The sequence below is a fragment of the Notamacropus eugenii genome, chromosome 1 (genome assembly GCF_028372415.1).
Source record: "Notamacropus eugenii isolate mMacEug1 chromosome 1, mMacEug1.pri_v2, whole genome shotgun sequence".
In the NCBI taxonomy this organism is placed as follows: Eukaryota; Metazoa; Chordata; class Mammalia; order Diprotodontia; family Macropodidae; genus Notamacropus; species Notamacropus eugenii.
The window spans coordinates 260893807-260899842 of NC_092872.1; positions in this window are offsets into that span (position 1 = coordinate 260893807).

Below are 6036 nucleotides of genomic sequence, written 5' to 3' on the forward strand. Positions count from 1 at the left end.
TTGTATATCAAACTCTTGGGAGAGTTAATTGATGTAAGACTATTTCCCTATCAATTGCCTCCCTTTTAATCCTACCTGTCCTGATTTTGTTAGTAAAAAGCTTTTCAATTTTATGTAATCAAAATTCTCAATTTTAACTGTTTTGATCAATTCTGTCCCTTGTTACTTAAGAATTTTCTGTAGTCAGAACTATAAAAGATAGGTTTCTTTTCTAATTTTTAAATGATTAGATCTTTAAAATTCAAGTCATACACACACACACACACACACACACATATATTGACTTCATTGTGGTATATGGTGTAAGTAGTTGGTCTAAACCTAATTGTGCTAATCTCTTTCTAGTTTCCTTAGCAGGTTTTTAATCAAATAGGGGGTTCTTCTCCAAGTGCTTTATATTCTCAAGTTTAATGAATATTGGGTTAAGTTCACTTGTTTCTGATATTGCCTTATGTAGTCTATTTTACTGATTTCCTTTTCTATTTTTTAAACAATGCAAAATAGTCTCTATGATTACTGCTTTATAGTGTTCTATGAGATCTGGAAATGGCATCCTCCCTTAATTTCTACTTTTTTTCCTCTAAGATTCTAGAACTTTTGTTCCTTCAAATAAATGTTTTAATTATTTTGTCCAGTTCTATAAAGTATCCCTTTGGTAATTTAATTGATGTAGCACTAAATCTGCACTCATTTAGGTAAGACCATTTTTTACTGTACTAGCACTAACTAATTAGCATTATATTACAATTACTACAATTAGTATTATATTAACCATTAACACTGAATAGTAATCCATTTGTTTTAATTGTTCTTTATTTCTTTTAATAGTGTTTTTAATTGTATCTATACAAATCTTGAGCATACTTTGGAAGACTGACTTCATGTATTTTGTAGTTACTCTGAATGGGACTTCCATGTCTACACTTCATCCCGAGTTTTCTTGTTACTATATCGAAATGCTATTGGTTTTTGTGGTTTTATTTTGTGATCTGCTATTTAGATAAAGATAGTGTCTCAGTTTTATTGCTGATTCTTTGATATGTAAATCATATTTCTGCCAACACAGAAACAGTTTTTAATCTCTTTTTTACCTATATTTATATCTTCATCTTCTTTCTTTTTTCTTATTTCTATCACTAGCACTTCTAGAATTATATCAAATAATAATAGGGAAAGGAGCCTTTGGATAAGCTTCCAGTGTTTCTCTATTACATACATGCACATTTGTATAGACACATGTAAATACATATGTCTATATAAATAAAACGTGCATATATTTTATACATATGTACACATGTGTACATATACTTTTTAGATGTGCTTCTTGAATGAAAAATTGTTTTTAGTTTTCTTATCCATTATGTCACTCTCATTTTATTACATTGTTTGAGTCATACAAATTTAAAGTTACGATTGTTAGGTTGGTACTTTCTTCTCCTTCATTTTAACTTCTTTTTTAGCTTCTTCCTCTCTTAAGTCAGTGCTTTATCCTTGGTTTTGCTTGTACTACCTTGATGCTAGCCTGTTCTCGTATGTTTCCTTGCTCCCATTTGCCTATCCTAGCCCAAGTTCTTTAAATTTACTTAAATGACTGATTTTTCTTTATTTTCTTCATTTCATTATCTATTTCTCTCCCTCTTTTGTCCTTTTTATTTCCCTTCCACCTTACTCCCCATCGTATACTTAGGGGCCTTCTTATAGTTCCTCAAACCAGACAATTCATCTCCAGATTCCATGTGTTTTCTTGGCTGTCTCCCATGCCTAGAATGCTCTTCTTCTCTCCACCTCCTGGCTTCCTTCAAGTCTCAGGCAAAACTCCGCCTTGCACAGGAAACCTTTATCGACCCACCCTTAATCTGAGGGCCTTCCCTTTGACTTGTCCTGTATAAGTTTGTTTGTGCCTAGTTATTGGTTTATTGTCTCCCCCTTTAGAATGTGAGCTCCTTGAGAGAAGGGATTTTTTTGTATACCCCATGCTTAGCACAATGCCTGGCACATATTGGGCTCTCGATAAATGCTTGTTGACTGACTTACTTTATATTTGACCCTGAAGGTAATAAGGAACCACTGAAATTCAGTGGGTAAAGGAGTGTCATGATCAGACCTACGCTTAAGGAAAATCACTGGCAACTGAATGGAAGGAAGATGGATTGGAGTGAGGAGAGATTTAAGGGAAGAAGGCCAATTAGAAGGCTACTGCAATAGTCCAGGCAATAGTTGATGATGACCTGAAGTAGGGTAATGGTTATGAAAGTAGAGAGAAGGATGCATTCAAGAGATATTACAGAGAAAGAAATGACAAGATTTGGCAACTGATTGCATATGTTAGGTAAGTGAGAGAGGAGTTGAGGATGAGAGCAAGGTTTTAAACCTGGGTGTCTGAAAGATCATGTTACCTTCAACAATAATAGGGGGTTTATGGGGAAAGACAATGAGTTCTGTTTTGGATATCTCGAATTTGAGATACCTGTGGGAGAGTCAGTTTGAAATGTCCAACAGGTAGTTGGTGATGCAGGATTGGAGATCATTAGAGACTAGAGCTGGAAAAATAGATCTTGGAATCATCTGCTTAGAGATAATTGAATTTATGACAGCTAATGAGATTATTAAGGGAAAGGGCCAAGGAAAAAGTCTTGGGGGACTATCATAGTAGGGATAACATGGATAAAGATACAATAAAAGAGACTAAGGAGTGAATAGGTAGAAGGAAAAATAAGAGAGTACAGAGTTATGAAAATCCATGAAGGAGAGCATTTCTAGAAGAGAAAGAGGTCAGTAGTGTCACATGCTACAGTAAGGTCAAGAGGATGAGGATTCATCAGAAGCCATTAAATTTGGCAATTAAGAGATCATCACTGTTGGTCGAGTGATGCAACTGGAAGCCAGACTGAAGAAAGTTTAGAAGAGAGTGAGAAAAGAGGAATTTTCATTTTTGTCTTTCTATCCTCAGCACCTAGCAGAGTTCCTTGCATGTGGTTTGTGTTTAATAAATATTAGGTGATTGATTAGTGAACAGATAATGAGTCAGCCCTAGATTTGGGTGATTAGATACTGAATTGGGTCTCATTTAAAGAATGGCATGGTATTTTCAGTTATTTCCACCAGCTTGCCAATAAAAAGCAGAATATTTTTCGAGCTCTGCTATTTAATTGTTAATCACTAAACAATGTAATCTAAGATGTATTAAAACGACAGATAATTCAAAGGCAAAGGCAAGATGTACAGTTCTTCCCCTACTCTACCCCTCCTCAGATTCCCTCAGGATCTCCCCTTCTTCACATCTTTCTGTCAATACTTCCTTCTTTATCCCCACTCTCAGCAGTATATTCACCATAATCCTTACACTGCAGAAAGGAGATTAGAGTACTTACTTTATTTCAACCACTGGCCTAATTTCCTTTATACTAACAGTTGCAGTCCCAGGCCCTATCAGCCCCCTGACTTCAGGGTGTACATGAGCTCTAAGATTTTCATGAGGACTGAGTCATTGATTACAAATTTTTGGTCTTGTCTTCATACCCTAAGACCCATCAAACTTTACCATCTGTCATAGTACTGTGCCTTCTAGACTCCAGACATGATACAGATGGATCTAAGGACCTCTGGGTCCTTCCATCTACCCTGAAGCTGAACTCATCCATGTGTTGTCTCATCCAAGTTGAAAGAAAGCTCCTTGACAGCAGAGAATGTTTTCTTTTTATCTCTAATCATTTAACTGAGCAACGTGCTTGACACATAGTAAGAATAAATACTTTTCATTCATTCGTGTTACCAACCACAATGTGCAATGCAAGGAACATTTGAAATGAAATTACTAGAGAAAAGGATGACTGTAAATGGTGGTGGGCTGACCAGGTGTCAAGAGAAATGAGGGGGCAGAACAAAGATGTCAGAGTAGCAGGAAGTAGTACAGTGAGACTCTCTGCCCCCATCCTCCAAACACAACCACAAAATGTACTAGACCAAATATCTATAGGGAAATCCACCAAGTCATGAGTCACTATTCCTTCCCAGGATGGTATACGGAAAGAGGCAGAGAGGTTTGAGGATGCTGATGGCAGAGTCAGACCACAAGCTTATTGCTCTCAGAGCACCCAGCACCCAAAGAGAGGCTGTGAACCAGTGCAGAAGGAGATCTCAGGCTCATACTGGGGTACCACCAGAACTATACTGCAACACCATGACAAGTACAGGAACCAACTGACAGTTCTGTCACCTACTGCCCAGTAGCAGTAGCAGCAATATGGCTGAGACTCCAAGAGCAGAGCAGGGTCTCAGTTCCAGAATCTAGCTCAGCCTAAAACCCTGCAGAGGAATAACTAGGGCAAGAATCCCAAACTAAGGAAAGCCTGTAATTCTGCCTTTCTGAACCAACAGAGCTGTCCAGCCGACTGTTGGGGGCAGAGTCCAGCAGAAATCTTCACACTCATAACTAGGTCCAGAAGTTATAGAGCTCAGACCAGGGGGCAGTGATCAGACTTTGCCATGGATTGCATTTGCTTTGGGAATATCGAAAACTTGGAAGTCATCAGTCTGACCCTGAGATCCTAGAATAATAAGACACAATACCCCATGAAAGCTGCAACAGGACCCACCCAGATTTTCTCTCCAGATGTGTGGCAGAGCTTTTCTGTAATCAGGAAGAAGCCTAGAAGAATGAGCAACCGAAAAAAGGATCATCCTCCCCCTCCCCCACCAACCCCCCCCCCCCAACAAAACAACAAACTATTGTGGAGGGCAGGAAGCTCAAGACAGAAACCCAAAAGAAGAGAACAACTCCAAAACATACCTAGGCAAAGCCTTAAAGAAAACATAACTGGGGCATAAACTCAATGAAAATTCCAGAAGAGATAAAGCAAGAGTTTTTAAAAAAGAGTTTAAAATGTTTTTATAAATTAAATAGGAACACTTAAGAAAAGAAATATAAAAGAAACAGAGCTATGGAACAAAGAATTGGAAAGGAAATTAACAGCTTGTCAAAAGGGGTATAAAACTGTATCCAAACAGCAAATTTCCTGAAAATCAGAATGGACCAAACAGCAACCAATGACACCATGAGCCAAAAATTAAAACAACACTGAAAGACTGGAAAAAATAGAAGAAAATGTACTATATCTCATGGCAAAAGCAAATGACTTAGAAAACAGACTGAGGAGAAAACATTTAAGAAGCATTGGATTATCTGAATGCCATGACCAAAAAAAAGAGCCTAGATATCATATTTCCAAAAAAAATCTTAAAAGAAAACTGCCCAGATATCTTAGAAGCAGAGAGCAAAGCAGAAATCAAAAGAATCTACCAATCACCTTCCAAGAAAAAACCTCAGAATGAAAATTCCCTGGAACATTGTAGCCAAAATTCAGAACTTTCAGGTCAAAGTAAAAATGCTGAAAGTGGCCAGAAAGAAAGAATTCAAGTACCAAGGATCACACATGATATAGCAGCTACCACTATAAAGAGGCAGGAAGCTTAGAATATGATATTCTGGAAGGTAAAGTATATAGGCTTACAGCCAAGAATAACTTACCCAGCAAAACCGAGTTTAATGCTACCGGGAAGAAAGTGATCTTTAATGAAATAGAGGACTTTCAAGTATTCCTGATGAAAAGACCAGAGCTTTGTAGAAATGGTGATGTTCAAACACAGAAGTTAAGAAAAACATGAAAAGGTAAGCATGAATAAACAATGATTAGGGACTAAACAAAAATAAACTGCTAATATTCAAATATGGGGGGATGATGCATGTGTTCCCTATAAGTTCTATCATCAGCAGAGGGAGTCTAGTTAGCTAAGGTGAGAGGAGTAGCAAGAAAGCCAATGTCACTAGATAGCAGGGTATGTGGGGGAGACGAAAGGCAGAAGGGTGTTGTGCTGTGAAACAGAGGATTTTATGTTTGATTCTGGAGGTGAAAGGGAGCCACTGGAGTTTATTAAATAGGAAGGTAGTGTGGTCAGATCTGTGCTTTAGAATGATTGATTTGACAGTAGAGTGGAGGATGGACTAACCTGGAAAAAACCTGGGGCAGGGAAACCAGC